This window comes from Pituophis catenifer, unplaced genomic scaffold, assembly GCF_029215685.1.
Source record: "Pituophis catenifer annectens isolate HBS135680 unplaced genomic scaffold, rPitCat1.0.hap2 SCAF_1, whole genome shotgun sequence".
NCBI lineage: Eukaryota > Metazoa > Chordata > Lepidosauria > Squamata > Colubridae > Pituophis > Pituophis catenifer.
Window position 1 is genome coordinate 252,478,932 of NW_027256881.1, and position 23,939 is coordinate 252,502,870.

Consider the following 23,939-nt stretch of genomic DNA (forward strand, 5'->3'; position numbering starts at 1 on the left):
GCTTATCACAAACCTTTATCTTCTTTGACACCCTGCCAAAAGCCTTTCTTGGCAAAGCCCCACAAAGTTCATAAACAAGAGACGCTGACTGGAAAACAGATTTAGCAACGTTGCTTTCCTACAAAGAGCCCAAGAGCCTTTGCTGCTCTTTTAAGCCTTATGGGAGGGGCCAATCATCTCCTAGCCTTACTCCCAAGGCATCCTTTTTGCTTTAGCTGCTCTTGCCTTCTGGCAGCTCTGCACATGTGTACACTAAGAACAGGCTCCTCCTGTTCCTCTGCCTCTCTGCTGTCTGACTCTGGAGGCTCCAGAGACTGCACATCACTCCCAGATGGCCCTGGCCCCATCTCTGCCTCCAATGCAGAGCCCTCATCCAGGCCTTCCCCAGACTTCAGGACTGGCCCATGGTCCTCCCCAGCCTCCTAACTGTCCGACTCCACTGCTAGCTCCGTGGGATGCTGGCAGACCACAACACGGATGCTTTTCCGTCCTACAATGCTATAATCTATTGTGCCACATCAGTGCTGTGATTTTGCATTGAAGCCTATTTTGCCTGGATTTTTTTTTTTTTTTGCAATGTAAAAAAGTAAAAAAAAATGTTGGAAAAAATCAATTCTAGTATAAAACACTTGGCATTCTGCATGTAGGATCTGTCATGTACTTATTGCATTGGCCAGGTAAACTGCCAACAGACAGTTTGGAAGGGTTCTTTTTTTATTATTATTTTTGCTTGTGGGTGGGGAGAAGATTAATTGTTTCAGAGAATGTGATTGCCCTTAACTTGCATTATGAAGACAAGATGCAATTGCCCTGGCTGGTGTAGTCCAGTTTGGTGCAGAAGGCACAGATGTATCATTCAGGATCCTGTCCAGATTATACTTCATAAACTGCTATCCTCAGGATTAAACTGGATGCTTTTTGTTTGCTGTGGAGCCATTAAATCCAGTCAATGTCATAAAGTGTATGTGAGAAAATGGTGAGTGGTCAACTGTCCAGGTGTGGAGCAGCTGAGTTGAGTCTGGAAATTGATGGGTTTGCTGCCCATCCGCTCATCTCTTTGCCAAAACTGCTGCATCACTGACTCATAGTATGATTGACTCATCCTCTATGTCTTTGGAGAGCTGAAAAATGACTCAGGTTGCATACTTTTTTTGCCTGGCTCAAAGAAGACACTTTGACTTTTCTGAAATACTGAATTGCTTGTCATCAGGATAGACATGGTCTTTCTACAGATTCGTCCCATTTTGGACATAAACTGTTTTGACTTGTCCCCTCAAGACGCCGTTATAGGACATTGCATGCCAAAACATCTAGATACAAAGATAGCTTCTTCCCCCAGGCCATTGCTCTGCTAAATACTTAACTCTTACAGCACTGTCCCCTGCCCATGTAGATACACTGTATTGCTTTTATCCTTGTTACCTTCTCATCCTTCTCATCTTCTTATCTTTCTTACCTTTCATCTTTCCTACTGCCTTCTCCTATGCTATATTATGATTTCTCAATTGTTGTTGTATCTTATGATTTATGATAGTATCTTATGATTTTTGATCTATGATTTATTACTTTGTTGTTTGTAGGCACACTGAAAACTTATGCATCGGACATAAATTCCTTGTGTCCAATTACACTTGGCCAACAAAGAATTCTATTCTATTCTATTCTATTCTATTCTATTCTATTCTATTCTATTCTATTCTATTCTATTCTATTCTATTCTATTCTATTCTATTCTCACCATATTATATAATTCTTTCCTTACTTTGTTTTTGGCTTGTTGCTTTGCTAGTTTTATCGGAGGAAGAAGCTTCCTTTAAAATAAATCTGTCTGCAGAGGTAGTAAGCATAGCTAGGCAAATCTCCAGAAGTTAAATGGGAATTGAAAAAAAAACACCATGTCTCTTGTCTTGTTACATGGGTGTAAAGACCTGTAAAGAATTAACTTTATATTTAATTTGCTGTAAAGTAGGAGAGTCCTTTTACATTACTGGTTATATATTACACGACAATGAAGTTTTTGTCATGCTTCTTAAAATTAAAAACAAGTTGGCAACCAACCCACTAACAAAATTCTCTACCTGCTTTTTATATTTGCTGCAAGAAGCTCACTCCGCTACTATTTAGATGCTACTAAAAACATTACCTCATTTTGAGCTATATAATATTAATGATGAGGAAAGGACATCCCCCCCTGTGCACTTGTGTTGGGATTTGAACAGGTTGTGTTACTGTTACAGTTTAATTTCAGGTCTCACATTTCTACCTTGCATGTAGAAAGATAATTTTTATTACACATTTTATTTTTATTTTCTTACAGGAACTTATCTAAATAGGAAACCCTTTGATGAAATCCAAAGGATAATTATTTAGATGTTTCCGTCTTCATACAAATAAGAAGATCTGTGAGATCTGTCAAAGGACTAGCCAGCATATAGTTAGCAGATTAGACCTGTTCCAGAATGATTTTGGAACCAATAAGGTATAGTGAAGCAGCATAGCTATGGTGGTTTTAATAGCAGACTAGAAATATTTACTGAAGAGGCAAGGTCTGTCAAAATAATCTGGAACATCTACCCTCAGAGACAGGAGGCCTCCAACTGCCAAGTGAAGTAACAATAAAATGTCCTTCTTAAGGCATCACTCAAGAACAAGAAACTTTGATTTATAAACAAATCAAACAAGAAATATTTTATTCCAGTATAATCAGACAAGTTAATGGTCTCCAATTGCTTGGTTTTTCAAGTGTATTCCAGGGGTGCTATTCAGCAGGTTCTGACATGTTCTGGAGAACCGGTAGCGGAAATTTTGAGTAGTTCAGAGAACCGGCAAATACCACCTCTGGCTGGCCCAGAGTGGGGTGGGAATGGAGATTTTGCAATATCCTTCCCCCAGGAGTGAGGAGGGTATGGAGATTTTGCAGTATCCTTCCCCTACCATGCCCACCAAGCCATGCCCACCAAGCCACGCCCATAGAACCAGTAGTTAAAATTTTTGAATTCCACCACTGGCGTATTCATATCTGCTACTCAAAAAAGCACTCTCGCTATCTGATCAAACAGACCCAACTCCCCAAAATGCTTACATGAATATAAACTGAGAACAAACCCCACTCCATACTAGCACTAAAGAAGTCACCTAGTTTAGGTTATGAACCATCTTGCAAGAAAAACAACCAGAAAGCCCCAAGGACTCCTCATTTCAACCCTGAGGTACAAATATTTTACTTTATTGGTAAAATGCTTATGCCATAATAATAAAATGGTCAATCATTGCAGAAGGAAGAATGAATGACTTCAAGAGGAAAAAAAAAGAAGATCCACTATTAGGACAGTGGTTACATAAAGGAGGAGTGAGTTCAGGGCAGCAATATAAGTAAATCTTTCAGACAAGACCTTCCCTTGTTCTCACAAAGATAAAGGGGGGAGGAGCATATTCAGATTTGCAAGATGCTCTTACTAAAGAGCCTTGGTGGTGCAGCAGACTAAAGTGCTGTTAAGTAGCACCAGCTGCCTGCAATTACTGCAAGTTCAAATCTCACCAGGCTCAAGGTTGACTCAGCCTCCCATCCTTTTGAGGTCAGTAAAATGAGGACCCAGATTGTGGGGGCAATAAGCTGACTTTGTATAAAAAGAACTGCTTGGGGGGGGGGCGAAAGCCCTACTAAACAGGTATATACTAAAGTATGAAGGCTATTGCTTAACTCATTGTAACCGCCCTGAGTCTCCAGAGAAGGGCGGCATATAAATCGAACCAATAATAAATAAATAAATCTTACAGTAAAAGTAGTACTGACCTACATGAACCTGGATTCTTGGTCTGATCTACCTTGAAAGATTGACCAATCTTGGGATGCTGAACCTAGTGATGGTATATCACTATCATTGGACAGTTTTATCTGCTTTTTGTTCTAATTACTGTTAGTATGTTAGAACACTATGATTTGGAATTTGTCTGAAAGAAGGGTAGTTTTAAAATATTTTAGAAAGTTACAGAGAGAGGGAAATAGAGAGGTGAACAATTGCTATTAATCCAAGGAAAGCCATTCTTAAGAGTTTTTTTTTTAAAAAAAAATATAGCTCTAATGTTAATTGAGTTTTGAAGATCTGTCCTGCACATTTTAAACTGTTTTGATCCAATTAGATCCCTAAAAATGGGAATTATTTAATATTTAAAAAGCTCTTTTGTTTCTCTTTTGGAAAGTTTGCTGCTGATGCATTGGGCTCTATTTGATTGTACTGTACCCCTCCAATTTTTTTTGTGTTCTTGAAACAGATGGTAGCTATCTATTTTCTGAGACCCACAAAGCATCCACAGAATACAACAAAGATTGCCCAAGGATGATAATACTCCCACAGTCAGCTGCAGCTCTCAGTTCATGTGAATGGTTTGCTGGAAAGCATCTGGAATGGCAGAAGCAGCCATTCTTAATGTCCTTACTGTGAATGTGCAGATGGTTCATTCACTGTATACAGGATTTCCACCGCCAAATTTCATGCTGTTTTGTTTGCCTTGGACCAGCCACACTCAGTCACTTTAGAACTGCTTCTCTTCTAACATTCTTTTCTCTTTTTCTAGGGCAGTCTTTAACAGCAGTATTATTTTAAAATAATCATTGCGTCCAGAAGCAAAATTTAAAGCAAAGATAGAAAGAAACTATCTAGGCTAAACCTCATGTGAGTTTTACATTTAAAGTGAAGCATTTTTAATGGAGATTCTTCTTCCTTTTTTTTTTTTATTTTACCAACTCAAATTGGGGGAAGGGAAAGCACTTAGAGGAGATTGGATGAAAGGATTAAAGGAGGGAGACAAAGTGCTTAGCTGAGAATAGTGGGATCAGTGGTCAAAGTTTTAAGATGCTGTTGTGATGCCAACTGTTTTTGAAACAATGCTATTTATAAACAGGGAGGTTAATTCTTGCAGAACAACAGAGCAACTGTTCAAAACTCATTACTGTGCATTGCTAAATATTCTTTCTTTTCTATGTTGTTGCTGAATTGATAGGGAATACCTTGCTGCAAGATTGAGTGGCACATTTCTGCCCTTACTCTCACAGGGTGAGATCAAGTGGATCCATTATATCAGATCTGACTCTTAATCTCTATTCCATCACTACCCCACCCCCGTTACCAGATGTTGTATCCTATATGTTCACAGGATGTGCTCTATCATTAAATGATGGCTCTTATTCAATAAACAAGATCTTTATACACACCTCAACGGCTCAATAATCTTGATCACAGACTCAGATGTTTATTTAGCTTTCCTCATTCTGGTAGCTCCAAATGTTGCTGTGCAAGTCTTATCAACCTCAGTTAGTATAGTAATGCTAATACCAACTGTAGTTTAATACTCTAAAATCATAAGGGTGGGGAAGGCAAATGCAATATGCAAGCTTCTTAACAGAAGATATGTGGTTGAGGAATGTGTATCTCTCCAGCTGGTGTAGAGCTTCAATCTGCATACACTCACAACCCCACTAGCCTGAAAAGCATGACCAATGGTGAGAGCCGATGTTAAGAATCTGACAACAGTTAGAGAACATTCCCTACTACTGTTATAAAAAATATACTGGTTATTCTAACATGTTTCCCTGAACATAAGACCCTATCTTATATTTTTTTTGAACCCCGAAATAAGTGCTTGGCCTTATTTTCAGGGATTTCTTATTACTTTGGGGTGTGTGGAGCAAGATGGGGCTCCTCTTGCCGTCTTACCAGATTTCCAGCTCTGTTTCCCTAACCCTAACCAGAGGAAATGGCAGGGACCAGCTGCGCATGTGTTTAAATATTTTTGGGGAGGGCTTATTTTCAGGGAGGGCTTATTTTTTTGGGGGGGGCTTATTTTAGCACATCCGCTCAAAAACCCAATTGGGCTTATTATCAGGGGATGTCTTATTTTAGGGGAAACAGGATATCAACAAGTGAATATATATATGTTTCATTTTATGTTTTGTTTTATTACTTGTTTTATTTAGAGCCGAGGTGGCACAGTGGTTAGAGTGCAATACTGCAGGCTACTTCAACGGACTGCTAGCTGCAGTTTGGGAGTTCAAATCTCACCGGCTCAAGGTTGACTCAGCCTTCCATCCTTCCAAGGTGGGTAAAATGAGGATCCAGATATTTGGGGGCAATATGCTGACTCTGTAAACTGCTTAGAGAGGGCTGTAAAAGCTGTATATAAGTCTAAGTGCTATTGCTATTGCTGTTTATTATTTTTATCCCATCTGAATCCAAATGACTCTGGACAGATCAAAATATACTAAAATATTATGAAAATTACATAATAGTAAACAGCAGACTACAAAACCAAACTAGAACAAATAAAAAGAAGAATAAGACTGCAAACCTAGCAAACCATCCCACCAACAACACACATCAGCAAATGGGGTCCCAACCACCCTCACTCAAGTCCTGGGAGAACTGTCAGGTCTGTAGGGAGAACCAACAAGGTGGGAACCATTTGGATTTCATGGAGAACCTCCTTCCAGAGGGCAAGTACTGCTATAGGTAATAGGATAGGTGGCATCAACAGCTCTAGGATGCATTCAGCCCCACAAACCTCAGGCAGGTATAGCTGTATAGGATTTCAGAGACTGTTTCTAAAGTAGTTTTTAATTGTTGAAGGAGAAAAGTTAAATGCATGATTGGAGGATAATTATATTAATAATATTTACTTTTAATTCAATGTGATGAAAAGACATCATGTTCAGATTTTGTTCTCCACCTGTCTCCCACTGTTTGTTGTCTGGCTCCCACCTGATCAACCCTAGAACCAAATGTGGTTCTAGACTAGAATGGGCCTCTGTTCAGAACAAATATCAAACTAGGAAGTATCAAATAGCTTTTATTTGAAAATGTTATATTAAGATAGAAATATTTTAATGTAATGAAGATGAAAATTTATAAGGGGGAGGGAGGGGTTCAAGTTTTATATAAGTTTTATACAAAGGAGGGTTTTTTTTACCTGATATGAGTACACTGTGCGGAAGTCCGGGGGGAGGGGAGGGTTAGGGTGGGTTAGGGGGGTTGGGAAGTTTGGGGTGGGTTGAGGGGGGGGGGGGAAGGGGTGAAAATGTAATTGTAAAACTTTTGCAATAAAAAAAAAAAGAATGGGCCTCTGATGTAGATGATAAAAGGGAAAATTTTGCACCATTTATATCAAGGACATGGGATAGTCCCATTAATTGGAAGGCTACAGGCAGGAATATGTGGAGCACTGATAGAGTTTCGGAAAAGAAGAGGTGAACTTATCAGGTATACATAGTTTCAAAGTCAAACGTTCCCAAGTATGCAAATTTTTCTAAAAAAAACACACCCTACTTTTAGCAAGATTTTATAGTTTCCTCCTCATGTAATCAAGATGTAGTGATAGATCAGTTTGTGCTGAATACTGAACTGTCTAAAGGGGAAAAAAAATACACACCTTCCGTTTGATTATAAATGTGATATGCGTCAATTTTATCACCTTTTAAATTCATTGCCACTATAACACCTGAAGCCCATCTGACTTCCTAGCACTTAGAATAAGCATTTTAGATGGGCTTTAGATAGCAAACTGCAAAGGAATTGTGTTTACAGCCTTTGCCAAGATAGAAGTTGAAAAGTGATATTCCTATTTACTAGCACAAAAGGGCCTAAAGTCTGGTGCCATTTAATTGTGGGTGTATAAGATTTCTTCTCTAGGATGAATACAAATATAATGGTTTCTAATAGTGATTGACAACTGGGAGCCCAGGCATGATTCTGGCTACTAAGACCTTCTACATCATAAATCTAGGAAAGTACCAGATCCCAAGGTCTTCTTTTTTTTTCTCCATAGTCAGGCTTTTAACTGATTTCACTATTTACCTCTCATATGAATAGAAACAGAGTTTGTCCACATTGGACAGAACTGGTGCACAATTTGGGGTTTCTTCTGGCCTCTCAGCTATGACCAGGAGGGCTTTGCACAGATCCATCTCATATGCCAGTTGTGGCTGTTCCTGAACCAGGAGGCCTTGCTCACAATCACTCATGACCTGGTCATTTTGGATTACTGCATTGCTTTCTACAAAATCATCTGGAAACTACAACTGGTGTGGAATGCAGTACCATGCATAGTTCTGGGTGCTCCATATTTTGCAAATATGAAAGAAACTTTCTGTTTCTTTCCAGGTGTAATTCAAGGTGCTGATTAAAACCAGTGGTGAAATCTAAAATTTGTTACTACTGGTTCTGTGGGCGTGGCTTGTTGGGGGGGTGTGATGTGACTGGGTGGGCGTGGCCAATTTTTTTTTACTTTTAAAACCATTTTTACATGTAAAACCATGTAAAAAATGCTTTCAAAAGGCTCTGACGGCCTTTAAAAAACCTTCTGCTGATCAGGCAACTCAGCTGGGATCATCAGAGCTTGGATCGTCAGAGCTATTTAAAAGAAAAAAAGCCTCTGATGATCGTGCAGCTCAGCTGGGCATGGGGGGGGCGGGGGCAGGGATTTTTGCTGCCGGTTCTCCGAACTGCCTACCGCCATCGCTACCTACTCGCCTGAGGCGGTCTGAACCAGGAGCATTTCACCCCTGATTAAAACCCTAAATCGTATGAGACCAGACTACTTGCAGGACAATCTCTCCTTTGGGTATCTCTCCATTCCACCAGGTTAGATAGGATGGATCCACTCCAGGTCTCCTCCTTTAAATATTGTCATCTAGCAGAACCTAGGTAGCATGCCTTCTCTGGAGCTGCCCTATCCAGTGGGATACCTTTCCCCCAGAAATCTGGTAGGCCCTCACCTTTCTTGCTTCTGAAAGGCTTAAAGAGTTGGGACAGGAGTTGTATGGGACAGTACTGCCTTGGGATGCTACGAGTTTTTATAGAGCTTTATAGGTTTTTATTTTATTGTTTGAGGGTTTCTGTTATGCCTACTTTGTATTGCCCAGTATTGTTCTTATAATAAAGGTGGCAACATATGAAAGAAGGAAGGAAGGAAGGAAGGAAGGAAGGAAGGAAGGAGGGAGGGAGGGAGGGAGGGAGGGAGGGAAGGAAGGAAGGAAGGAAGGAAGGAAGGAAGGAAGGAAGGAAGGAAGGAATTTCAAAATGATATTGACAGGAAAAAAAAAACTGAAAAAAACCTGAATGAAAAATTACTAAAGTTAAAAGAGCAAAGTGCTTCCATTAGGAAAAAGAAACCAACAGCACAAATATGGAATGGATGATGCTTGCTCAGTAATAGCACATGTGTAAAAGGTTTTGGACTTGTAGCTGATCAGCTATGACATCGCTATTACAAAATCCAATGCAATTTTAAGCTGCATCAATAGGAAATAATAGATCTAATATACTGAGCACATTCAGTTCTAGGCACCACATTTTAAGAGAGATTTAGAGAAACTGGAGGAAGTGGAACAAAACAAAGCAACGGGGACGATCGAGGAAATGGAAGGCAAACCACAGGTGTCCATAACAAGGTGGGAGAATATTGAAAAGATATGCGCCTCATGATATCATTATGCAAATAAGGCAATGTAGTACTTGTTGATGCAGATTTGTATTCTATGACTTTTGTTTCATGACACTTGTGTCATCATTTGCTCTTTGGTCTTTCCCAAACCTCCATCAACTTGCTGTGTTGACCTTTGTGATGAGATGACTGAGCTTAACAGAAACGTGATGGCGTATTTCAAGTACCTGAAGATGTGTCACACACAAGAAACAGTCAAGATTTGTCTTCTGCTGTCCCGGTGGGGTCTTACATGGCTAGAAGATGGATTACAATTTAATATTATGAAAAGCTTCCTAATGATAAAGGTAGGTTGACAATGGAACCATTTACGAAAGAAGCTCCTTTTGGCTGAATGTGAAAAAGCAGAAGTTACACATCCATTTGTCAATCTTTAATTTGGATTCTTGCACTGAGCGGGGATTAGACTACATTTCAGTGGGCTTTCCAACTTTATGATTTGATGTTTTATGTTTATTACTGTGTTGAGCCTCGGTGGCACAGTGGTTAGAGTGCAGTACTGCAGGCTACTTCTGCTGACTGCCGGCTGACTGCAATTTGGCAGTTCAATCTCACCAGGCTCAAGGTTGACTCAGCCTTCCATCCTTCCAAGGTCGGTAAAATGAGGACCCAAATTGTTGGGGGCAATATGCTGACACTGTAAACCGCTTAGAGAGGGCTGTAAAGCACTGTAAAGCAGTATATGCTATTGCTATTTATATTAAGATCTGCTAGTAACATTGAATATACATATGTGAATGACTACTCTAAAGCCAGCGGTCAATTTCCATAGCCATATCTAGCAGGGGTGGGTTCTAATTTTTTTTACTACCGGTTCTGTGGGCGTGGCTTATTTTGTGGGCATGGCTTGATGGTCATGTGACAATTCTTTAGGATTTATCAGAGGTACTGGTCTACTAGGCTTTTAACTGCTTGCAGAGCTGTACCAATCTACCCATTTATTTTTGCAGGCACTGGTCTACCCATTTATTTTTGCAGGCACTGAACTACTCATGTATTTTTGCAGGCACTGGTCTACCCATTTATTTTTGCAGGCACTGGTCTACCCATTTATTTTTGCAGGCACTGAACTACTCATGTATTTTTGCAGGCACTGGTCTACCCATTTATTTTTGCAGGCACCGGTCTACTCATTTGTTTTCTTTTAACACTGATCAGCTGTAGGGCGGCCCTTTGAAACCCCACGGCAAGAGTTTAAACAGTTTTTTTTCCCTCTAGCCATCAGCTGGGACTCAGGAGGCACCAATAGATTGGGGGTGGGGCCAAATAAAAGGTAAGAATAACATGGGGGCGGGGGAGCAGAACTGGTTCAGTGACGTCATATTGTCACCGCTACCAGCTCGGCAGAACCGGGCGGAACCGGGAGGAACCCACCACTGATATCTAGGCTTGAATATGGTTCTCCCCACCATTAAGTCCAGTGCCTATCTGTCAAGCCACACTTCATATATATATATGAATATTAAAGTTAATATACAATTCCTTTATGTGTGTGTGTGTGTGTGTGTGTGTGTGTGTGTGTGTGTGTGTGTGTATTGCTGATAAAAAAAAATTTGATACAAAATAGTTTGTTGTGAAAGCGACTGCCTGAGGGCCCCTGGATTGGAGCTGAAAGGCGAAAGGGAAGCAGTATGCTCCCTCCCATATTGGGGTAGACCAGGTGTCTTGATAGAAAAAACACTTTTACACACACACACACACACACACACACACACACAACTAGGAATATTAAACCTAATATACAATTCCTTTATGTTTCCCTGGATTTTCCTTGTGAGCTGCTCTACCTCTTAAGTTCTGAATCCAGAAGCAACTGGAATCTATGTAATGTAAATATCTTTGTAATCAGATTTGCTTTCCTCAATTCTACAAGGTTAGTCCCTCAAATACCTCTAACTGCGTATAACTGCATAGATTTGCTCTTGACTAGCTGGCCATATTGAAATGTGCTCAATAATTGAGTGGAGGTGATAGTGGCACATCTCTGCCATTATTATTACTCTGTAGATGTAGAAAAAAGGAACTGTGTGCCAGAACTGTTTGAAGGTTAATAGCATCATGCTAGGGATAGCTCTTTCAGAAATAAGCCAATACAAGTGGAATAGAGTTTCTCTCACTCTCCCAAATGACCATTAAATATGGAATGTTTTCCCAGATGAAGGTTCTGTTTGGTTTCTGCCATCCTTTGCAATTTACTCAGCTTTGCTGCTACTGCCTGATAAAGAGGGTCACCTACTCATTAACTTTCATCTTTAAATGAAGGTAACAAAATTAATTAATAACTTAAAAATGTGTTAATGGTTTTCATTTTTAGAATATTTAGTCAATATGACTTCAATTTACTTTTATGAATGGTGTCCCGCAATTTCCTCTGAATCGTAGAATGAGTTTGGTATTGAAGAACCACAATTGGTTTGAAAAGGGATGTTTATTTCCTGCAAAAATGAAATATTAAACCCATGACTTCAGGAGGAAGAGAGATGTACATTTACCATTGTACATAAATGGTGAGGAGCTGGAGAGGGTTGGTAGTTTTAAATTTCTGGGCATTTATATCTCGGAGTACCTCTCATGGACTATGAATGTTAACATGCTTGTGAAGAAGGCACAGAAGAGGTTTTACTTCCTGACAATGCTCAGTAAGATAAATCTATCTCAGCATCTACTTCTGTCCTACTATCGCAGCACCATTGAGAGTGCTCTGACATATGGCATTCTTGCATGGTATGGGAGCAACTCTGTAGTGGACCAAAAAGCTCTACAGAGAATCATTAAAACTGCCCAGAATATCATCGGGCTCCAGCTACCAGCCATGGACGACATCTTCGAATCTCGCTGTTTGAGGAAGTTGCATAACATTCTCAGAGACTCTTCCCATCCTGCTTACAATCTTTTTGGACTGTTGCCTTCCGGCAGAAGATACAGAACAATTAAAACTCAGACCACACGTTTTCTGAATAGTTTTTATCCCAGAGCTATAATTGCACTCAACAATGAACTAAAGGGCCACCATCAGTGAGCTGATGGACAGCATTACTTGGTCTGTTGTGTGGATGTTTGGGTGGTTTAGGGGTGGGGAATTTGTGATGGGTGAGAGTGTGTTTGGGGATTGTTATGTGTGTTGGACCTGGTCTTTGGGTGTTAAATGAATTTCGTTGTATGGATATACTGTGCATACACATACAATGACAATAAAGGTATTATTATTATCATCATTATCAAATGTCACTGCCACAAATGATGATTTAATTCTCATCAAAATGGTAGATCAATATATAGTTTGTACTATGGAAAGTGGCTTGTATGATTCCTGTTGTTCCATGAATGAAATTTGGCTGGATTTGAAATGTGCATTAGCATCTAGTTTTCTGATATGCTGTTCCCTGAATTCTAAAGTGACATAGCCTGGGCACCTTTGCCACATCATTGAGATCTAGGCCCATAATATGCATAGAAGCACAACTCTCAGCAGTCTTGGCAAGACTGATGAAGGTTCTGGCAACCTATGGAACTGGGCTTTGAAATCAATCTTTAGCTAGGAGTCAGTAGCTAGTTGACCTTGACTAAATTGGAAAAGCTAAGGTAATTGGGTCTGATTAGTACTCAGATGGAGGAACCACCTGGAATAGCAGGGCTGGCAAGTCCAAGAAGAAGACCATGACCAACCACTTCCATATTTTTGGAAAGGAAGCTACATGAATGTCACTAGAAGTAGAAGTTAACTTTTGTTTTTGGATCTATAATTTTTAATGGAGTAATAAATTTTATTTCTGGGTATGCAAATGAAATAGATTCCTAGGCAACATGAATGAATGAATGAATGAGTGAGTGAGTGAGTGAGTGAGTGAGTGAAGTTGTGGGCTTTTGTGGGACAGGGGGCAAGAGGGATAAATGTGGGGATCACTATGCAGATGCTGTGACTTACATTTTCACATCAGATACCAGGATGCAAGACTGTAAGGAGATGGGGGTATGTATGATAATACTATTGTAGCCATGTGATTATTTTAGCATCTTGTGGTTTGCTCAGTGAAGCCCACTGAAACAAGGTGATCCAAGAAAAAGGAATCATGGGTTTCAAGCAATATCAACCTTAACAACTTCTGTAGATTATGGTAGCCTATGAGCTGATGCTGGGACTAATTGCTCCTACTCCAATTATCTCACTGGGAAGTCCAGTCCAAATTGTACAGGCTGCCAAATATATCTTGAAATCTAGAAAAGCAAAGTTTATTCAAAAGTGTCACATACTGACGTTTATTTCTTTGTCCTTTTGAGCAACACCGACAACAAAATTGCTTTGGTTCAATGAAAGACTGTTAAGAGGACTTGGAAGGATTTTTCCTCTTTCACCCAAATTGACCTCCAGGAAAGTGAACTTTCATTCCTTTCATCACAGAACTCTTGTGAATCCATGGGTTTTGGCTTTGCTTCTGAACTGGCTTGTTGTTATACCTTAATATCTGTGGTCTTCTGTGGCTATGTTCCTGATGCAGGGTTCTCACACAGGGGTGGGTTCTAATTTTTTTTACTACCAGTTCAGTGGGCGTGGCTTGGAGGTCATGTGACTGGGTGGGGGTGGCTAGCTGGTCATGTGACCGGGTGGCCATGGCTATGTGTATAGGGACTACTCAGAGGGCTGAAAAAAGTCATTTCTGACAGGTCCTCGCACTTTTGACTGGTCCTCACACTTATGACCCTCCTCACATTTATGCCTGTGCAGCATTCTTAACAACCATGTCACTCATTTCACAACTGCTTCTCTTCACCATGGTGACAAGATAGGGAAAAAACGTAAAATGTGAGGACAGTCGTAAGTTCGAGGACTGGTCAAAAGTGCGAGGACCAGTCAAAAATAACTTTTTCAGCCCTCTGAGTAATCCATATGCACAAAAGGATACAGCAATAGAGAGGGATGAAGGAAGGAGAAGAGAGCTGGAAAAAGGAAGGAGAGAAAGGGAAGGAAGAGAAGGAAGAGAAGGGAGGAAGGAGAGGAAGGGAAATTAGAGTAGGAGTGAGGGTAAGAGAGGGAGGAAGAGAGGAGAAGAAAGAGAAAGGAAGAGGAAGTAGGGAGGAGAAGAAGAGGGGGGGAAAAAGAAAGTAAGAAGGAAAGAAAAGAGAGAGGTGGTAGGTTTGAGGAGAAAGATTGCTGTACAATAAAAAAGATGAAAGGGAAGAAAGGCAACCCCAAACAAATATAAAGATACTAAGATAAAGAATGAATTGTTAAACTTTAAAGAATTAATGAGAACAAATATGAATAAATAGCAATAATTAAAACACACATACAAACATACAATGTATTTTCTTTGAACAGAGTATTTGGCTGGTTCACAAATTTAAACAATGTTTAGTCATTTCAATTAAATTTACAATTTCTATATTTCCTTTTTGCCATATTTATTCCTCATCTATTTTTTTTAAAAAAACAATATTACCCTTCATCCTCATCTCTAATCTTAATTAAATTCATTTTTCCCTTCTATTCTATATTATACTCCTTCCCATTATCATCTATTTTTATATCCATCCTCACATTAGTTAATTATGTAATATTACAGTTGTTTAATACAAATTCAACATTTTAATATAAATCAATTAGTTATATAATTATCTTCTTTGTATATTAATCAATATGAACATGAATATTCCAATTATTTCCATGCAATCCAATTTCTTACAAATCAATTAATTATATTTACCAATAATAATAAACCAAATAATTTCCCCCATATATTCCTCCAAACCACAACTTAACCATTTCTGCTTTCAACACAATATACAATTAATAGTATCTCAATTATTACAATTCTCTAGTTAAATAGAGAATTTTTTTCTTTTGTGTTTTAAAATCTTGAACTCTCCTCTTTTGCCCAAAATTTCCCATTGTTTGCACCTACCTTTTTTGGTGAGGAAAAAGAAAAGAAATCTGCCTCTGCCTAATTTTCCAAGGTAACAGCCAACACCCTGCTTTACTTTCAATTTCAGTTTCAGCTTGATTTGCATAAGGAGAAAAAAAAAAATCTGCTCCAGCAATTTAGCTCTTTGCAGCAAGCAGCCGAGCCCTGCGCAAAACAGCTGAGAGCAAATCAGCTGAGAGTCGGGAGGCAGATCTAATCAACGGGCTAATTAGCCTATGCTGAAGCTGAAAGGAGTTGTTTTTTCTTGCTGTTTGCTTGCAAGGAGATAACTGCTGTGAGGCACAGGCCAAAGGGTGGGGGCCACCCTCCTTGCCACTTAGCGCTCCCCTGTCGCCCCCTTTTGCCTCTAGTGTCCCCCTACCGCCCCCCTTGCGTCTTACCGCCCCCCCTAAGGCATCGTACCACCCACTTTCGGAACCACTGGCTTAACTACTTAACTACTTAACTACTTAACAACCGGTTCTACCAAAGTAGAATCCCACCACTGGGTCTACCCATTTATTTTTGCAGACACCGGTCTACTCATTTGTTTTCTTTTAACACCGGTCATATCGTCACTGCTACCGGCTTGTGGGAACCGGGCTGTTCTCACACCTATATTTAATAGAAACAGAAAGCTGACACTTATATATGGGTTTTGATGAAAGCAGAATTTTATTACATAGAACTAACTCTGGCCAGCAGGATCAAGTCAAGTTGTATGGCTAGCCATTTAAACTCAGTTCAGGTATGGCTCATTGACATCAGATGTCAGCATTCTTTCGACCGTATAAATTCAGTGCAAAGATCTGAAAATGGACTGAAATTTCATTTAGGTGAAATCCCACCCCCTCTGTCTCCGCTCTCTCTCCCCCTCCCACGACTCTGTCTGTCCCTGTCTCTCTGTCTCTCTCATACACACACAGAGAGTATCTATGCTTAGAAACTTCAGTGAACCAGGATATGAGGATTTGGTATAAAAATTTCAGCAAAGCACACTTGTATTTCCATTTCAGATATCCATTTGGAAAGAATAAAGCTCATAACAAACAATTATCTCGGTGTATGTGTGTAGCTCTTGGAGGCAAGGTCTGTACAGCGATGCCCCCCAAATTATTTAGCACTGCATGATAGTAAACAGAATATTTGCATATATTTTTGAGTCAAAGAGATGTAAACAGGCAGCCTCATACACCAATTGTCCTTATCAATAAAGTGGTCCACTCCATAGTCCATCAAAGCAATTTATCTTGAGACTGATGATGATGATGAAAGTGAAAAAATATTGAGAGCTACAGTATGAATCACAGAAAAAGAACAAATGGGAACCAGCTGCTTATAAAAAACAGCTTTGGAGCAGAACAATTTTACTGCATTAAAACATTAGATATTATATTTAGATTATATGTTGGCTCCCAAGTTTGAGTTAATTGTTCATTATATAATTTTCAAAATGCTTTATTGGTGCATTGGCCCTATGAATGATGTATTTTAGTATTCCATTTATTTGTGATTATAAATATGGCTGGTGATAATGGAAACTGAATGTATTTCTTATGTTTAGATCATGTCCAACCTTTGGCTTGTCTGGGCTGCGTTGAGTGAAGAATTGTCTTGGGCCATGTATAAAATATATAATAGTGTGTGTGTGTGTGTGTGTGTGTGTGTGTGTGTGTGTGTGTGTGTGTGTGTTGTATGTATCAAACTACTTTTTTTGGATTGTGGGGCCTCCCATTATTAGCTGTCCAGAGCCTCATATGGTCCATGGGCCACAGGTTGAAAACACCTGGTTTAGATATTACATGCAAAAATTCCAAACATTACATTGCGAAACCTAGACCTGTGATGGCAAACCTATGGTACGTGTGCCACAGGTGGCACGTGTAAGCATATCAGTGGGCACCCGAGCTCAGCTCCGCCAGCTGATTTTCAGGTCTTCTGGGCCCATCAGAAGTAGGGAAATGGGCTGTTTTCAGCCTCTGGAGAACCTCCAGGGGGATAGGGAAGGCCGTTATCGTCCTCCCCAGACTCCTAGAGAGGCCCTGGAACCAGGTGAGAAAGAAAAATGGGCATCACATGCCAGGAGCGCAGGGAGTGGGGGGGGGGTCGTGCACGCGGGGTTGGGGCGCATAGAATTATGGGTGTGGATACACACGCATGTGACCCCCCCCGCTCCCCCCTCCTGGCACGCGATGGCAAAAAGGTTAGCCATCACTGACCTAGATCAACCATGGAGTTCCCCTGGATTTTCACTGCCCTGGTATGGTGTGCTTAAGTTGTATTTATGTATATGTCTCAAATACACCAAATAAAGACCAAGATGACTTGTGAATGGACATGTGATGAATTCCTTGTTTATTCAAAAACATTCAACTGAAAAGACTGAAGGGATATCTGTTTAAAGTGCTAATGTATACCATCCTGCTTAGAACCCTGCCATCACTGTCTTGAAATTTCACAATACACACAGATAGAGTGTAATTTGAGTGTAGTGCCATCTGTGGATTAACTTCATAGTCAGCTCCTGATATCATCCTAAATATATTTAAAACTAATTCCATGTACAAACCAGCCTCCCAGCATTTTAAAAGTCTTTCAAGAAAACTCTCATGCTTAATATAAGCATTTTAACTCAGCTCTGAGACTGAGCTACACTCCGATTGACCTCTAAAATTGTTCTTAGGTTCTTTCTTAATACTATATGTGCTGTATTCTGCTATTTTTTTTTAATGTGGCCAGAGTTCCTTGATCTCTACCTTAAATAATCTTCACTTTGTTTCCTTAAAGAGATGTGTTTCTTCTGTTACACAGGGAAGAAATTTCTCTGTTAGTTCCAATTGAATCTATAATCCATTTCCATAACTGATGCCACCAACCCATAAACCTCTTCCTTGTAATTTTAGAATTCTGGAGGAAGTCAGCTCTTATGGACCAGTTCCTAATTTTTGTGCTTATAGTTATAGTGATCAAACAAGGAATGAAGCACATTTAAGGAATGGTTGTCTAAGTGCCAACCCTGCCATTTCTTGGATTTGTTCATACAGTCGCATTTATACTTCTCAATAATAACTTAGCAGCATGTTAAGCATATTTTGAAAGTCCCATTTAAAGAGGATTATGCTAAAACTGGCATTAGATACAAAAGTTCTATTTCTAAGTCTTCGAAAGCTAAATGGCAGATAAAGGTCCCTCACTGCTTTATGATGCATTCATTCACAGATAAGCATTCTATGTACAGTGTATTCAGTTCTCAGAAGTCATCTCCATCACATCATGGATGAATAAATATGGAAGTACTTATGTGTTCTCAATATTTAAATTGCAATGCCAACAAAATAAATTAAGTTCTGGTGATGTCAATTTGACTAGCACTGATTAAGTCATTATTCATGTAATATAAAAGGAGCATTTTTGTCTTTTTTTCGGTACAGTTTCTACTGATTCTGCTAGTGAACATTAGACATCATTTGTAGGGCTGAGTAAAAGTTAAATGTGGTAAATCTGACTTGAAGACAATTTAATCAAATTAACTTTCTGAATTTGATTGATGAATATAGATCAAATAATCCCATTGTATCATATTTCTTCAATCATCAAACTGGTTTGGAAAAGCAATTTTGGGAAAAAATGGATTTTTAAAAAATCAATTAAATCAATTTCCATGAATTGATTCATGTAGTTGAGTCAGGTCAAAATGACAATTCAAATGGAATCACTGACTTGAAACTGATTGGAGTAATCAGCATATTCTTGATGCTTAATATGGGCTTGCTTTTCAAGTCTGAAAAAGGAACAAGGATATTCAGTAGTGAATGAGAATACCACACAATATCTGAAATATTGATTTTCTTTTTGATTTAAAAAAAGAAAGAAAAATAACAAATTCCACCATGAATCTGGTATGGTCAGCAACATATTGGCAAATTGGAGATTTATTGTTGCCTTATCTAAACCACAGTCAACATTTGAGATTCCTTGTTGAGCTTTTCCACCTATGGAAAAGTTCCAATGTATGAAACTTCTCCATCCATTCCATGCTTTCCTCTTACCTCCTAAAGTTTTAAGAATAGAGGCCAGGATGAACTGTGGTGCGATTTGTGTGTATGTGTGTGTGTGTGTCTTTCAATCTCTATGAAGCTTTTCACATGTTGTCGCTGGTATCCCTCTTTGTTTTCCCCTCCCAAGCTTATGCAAAAAAGGCAGATACTTCTTTTGGCAGTAGATAAATCTCAGCAAACCTTAATGCACATGTTGATGAGGAGCATGGAAGTAGTATATAAATGCATCAGGAATCTGTTTGGGTATTAGACATGCTTGATATTGTGCCCATATGTCTGCTTATTTCCATACTAAAGACATTTACTGTATACATTGGTCACTAGGGAAAAGGGCTGTCTACTATTCAGCAGTATTACTGGAAGAGCAGTATTGTATTTGTATTCGGTGGAGTCTTCCGTTTCCAGTAGATGCACAGATCTTCATTCTGTAGCCCGCATCCCTGAAAGAGTTCCTCAGACTATCTTTCACCACCCGGCCAATTAGTGAATCCTTCTCTGCAATACGTAACTTGCTACAGTCGAAGCAAAGAGACTGCGGATCGCTCTCAGCAAAGTGAGTGATCATTAACGGCACCGAGGCTGGATAAAGCTTACAAATGAACAGCTCTAAGTGGAGCTGCAAATGCAGCAGCTTTTTGTAATTCAAATGAAGCTAATAGCATGGGAACAAATTGCGGTTCATATTAGATTAACTTCTTCGGAAAGATATAAATTGAGGACAGTTAAGATTGCCTGGAGCTGGGCTGACCAATGAAGGGAATGCTTTGAAATACAAGATATTCCAGGAGGTGGGAATAAGGGGATAGAAAAGCAGGCAAAACAATTTCTTCATTATTCAGGACAAGTCACCCAGCTTTGGTTTCCCGCAATTTCTCTAAATTAAGAAAAGGCCAAACACCATCAATTATAACTATATCATCATTTTCCAAACCATCTCAGAGAGAAACTGGCTTTGGTCTGCAGGGCTCTGCATTTGTTTTTCACAAAGAGGTGAGCAGATTGATGTATTCCCCTCTTTCATAGGCAACCAGTAATAGGATCCCTGTGGATTCTACCTTCCCAAACAAGAATGCCTAATTAGAGTCTCTTAATAGTGACAAAAGAAACAGATCCAGAACAGGTTTCCAACTTACTAAGGGGCTACAGGGTAGACAAAGAATCTGCAAAAATCCCAGTAAGCGGATAAGGGAAACAGCACATACTTAACATCCAGTAGGATTTGATAAAATCCAGGGATTGGGCAGATAGTCCCGAGAAAGAATTCTGGCTGAAACCTGATTAGAGAGATCCATAACTGATCAGTGAACATATGATTGAATGGAATAATGCAACTTTTTATATTCCAACCAAAGATACTGGGAATGTGGCCTTTTGAGCCCTCCCAATCAAAACCAATTTCTATATATTAAAGGTAAAGTAAAGGTAAAGGTACCCCTCACACATATGTGCTAGTCGTTTCCGACTCTAGAGGGCGGTGCTCATCTCTGTTTCAAAGCTGAAGAGCCAGCGCTGTTTGAAGACGTCTCTGTGGTCATGTGGCCAGCATGACTAAATGCCAAAGGTACACGGAATGTTGTTACCTTCCCACCAAAGGTGGTCTCTATTTTTCTACTTGCATTTTTTACATACTTTCGAACTGCCAGGTTGGCAGAAGCTGGGACAATTAACGGGAGCTCACCCCGTTATGTGACACTAGGGATTCGAACTGCTGAACTGCTGACCTTTCGATCGACAAGCTCAGCATCTTAGCCACTGAGTCACCACATCCCTTCTTCTATATATTAGGGCAGCTGCAATTTTCAGGTATCCAATTAAAGAAAATCAGCTTGGTTCTCTCATTACGGCCCTTCTACTGGTAGGGAGGGAAAGAGATATTTCTTCAGATAGTTACTCAGTATTTAAACTGGGATGTCTACCAAGATGTTTCTGCATTTTATTAGGAAAGGATTGGGATCTTCATAAAATAAAATTCTCACTTTTTTCCCCCAGGGTTGAATGTAGCATTTGAAGGACTGCTTACCTAATTTATCCCAGTAACAAACCTGTAAAGAAGGTTTGGATAAGAAAAACTGATTGGCTTGAAGTCATCCAATGGACTTCTGTGGTTAGCATAGATTCCTGTTCCTAATTCACCTCATTAATTACTATACCACATTGTCTAGGTTTTCAATTATATATTAGTTGTGTTTCAATGCATTTAATAGAAGTAATGAAAATTGCATTATGTTTTTTTATAACATTTTGTTGCCTTTTGGGCATTTTTGGTGAAAAAGCAGAGCATACACAGTACATTCAATATATTAAAACAACCAGACCTTCAAATCTGCATTATGATAATTTTAAGAGTGGTGTTTTTGTTTAAATTAGTTACCAAAGTTGGATATCTTTTAAAGCTTCACAAAGTCTAGAAATCGTCTTTCACTCTCTCTGGACTACTTCATCCCTCCAGTCCAGTGACCACTTGAATCAGTCTCGAGAAAGTTAGCCAGGTAGGGTTTTCCTTTGTTGGTTTTGCCTACTGTTAGCAGCATCTATAAATTGACTCTAAAGGAAGATTCATTAAAGCTCAAGCAGAAACCCCCGTGGCAGGTTTCACTTGTTCTGAATGCAGGATCTGATTCAAAAGCTGAAAGACTACATTACATGCTAGTGGTCACTAAACTGATTAAGAGCTGGTTTATCTTTAGCACTAAAAAGGGCTATCTGCTAATACTAAATACCATTTATCCAGCTCTGATTTGCCCGAATGAATATTTATGCCGAGTGATGAGTACAGCACTATCAAATACGTTTTTGCTCTCTGTTCTTCAGAGCTGCAGCGATTATTCAACCACATTATTCTGGGATTCAATTCTTGTTTCTATTAAGCAAATCTGCAGTGTTCACACAAAAATTCACGATTGCATTTTTATTCTGGATTCCTTTTTTGGGAAAAAGAAGATGTCTTTATTTTGTACCTAAGAACGAGCAGGCAGCTTTAGTTGGTACTTTCTCATATATTTATGACCGTGTTTATATAAAGTCTGTTCTGATTTTTTTAATGTAAAATTCTGGGTGTTTTGTTGCAGCTTCTATAAAAACAGATCATAATTCTTTATGATCTCTCTCTCTCTCTCTCTCTCTCTCTCTCTCTCTCTCTCTCTCTCTCTCTCAGTTAAAAAAATATCAAGCATTAAAATGATGTTTTAAAAAACCATTAGCACTGGTACAATAGAACTGAATTCAGTTCCAAATTGAAAGAGGCAAAGCACAATAGAATGGAAACGGCATTTGCATAGGAGCTTGCGTGGTACAGATGTTAACAAATGATTGCCTGGACTGTAAGAGAGCTAGAATGTAGCTCCAAACTCCAAATGTTTAACTGTTCATGTGTGTACTCCAAATCTTCTCTCTTTATTGCTGATGCTTGGGGTTGGAGTTGGGAGAGGAATCTAATAAAACAGACAAATAGTCTAGAGACAATATAAAAATTGCTTGGTGGCTTAAATCTACGGTGTTTCGATTTTGGATATCCTACCCCTGGCATGATTTGGGATTAGCACCACTTGAGTGGCTGTTTCCGAGTCAAGAAGAAGATATAGAAGCCCAGCAAAATACTAGGATTCCCCATCAGATTTTAACTGGCTCATGAATTTGTATGGTGAAGCAGAAGGCTCTGGGTAGCTCCATATAGGACACAAATGCTGATTTCGTGAATAACCAGGTCACACAATTCCTTTAAAAAAAAGCAATTGGGGACCAGGCAGAAAGACATTATAGGACATGGATGGCTAACCTTTTCCGGACCGAGTGCCCAAAGTGCACACCCCAATCCCCAAAATGCAATGCGTGTGCATGCGCCCCACCCCCTGTGCATATGAGTACTCCCCCTGCCCGTGCCCTACCCCCATGCATGCATCCGTGGCCCCTGCCCCCCTGTGCATGTGCATGCCTCCGCACAGTGCCCTGCCCCCCCCACGCATACATGGCAGACAACCAACTGGCTGGTGAGAGGTGTGTGCGCATGCGTGGCAGAGCTGAACTGAGGCCACAGCTTGTGTGCCCACAGAGAGGGCGCTGGCTGCCACCAGTGGCACTTGTGCCATAGGTTCGCCATTACGGTTATAGGACATTGGATTGGCAGTGTTACTATTACGGCCTTCAACATGGTCTACTGTAGCTATCTCCCTTCTTGGCTCCCCCAGGGTTAAAGCAGTGCCAACCTTTCAGAGTTTAGAAGGCCACTAGGATCTGTTGTTCTGGATGTTTGGGAGGAATAAAATGGATATTCTGCTCCTTTTGTAGGTTTTTTTTCTTTTGTTAATATCAGAGAGTGTTTCCTTACTGCAGTGGGATAAATTATTACTAATGCTGGCATTATGTGCTGTTTCAAAGCTTATGATAAAGTATATGCTGCTTAAAGACTGAAGTGGTTTATATGCCTGAGTAACAAAGAGAAGAAAATATAACCATTTAGAAATAAACAATTCCGATCCCACAAAGATAC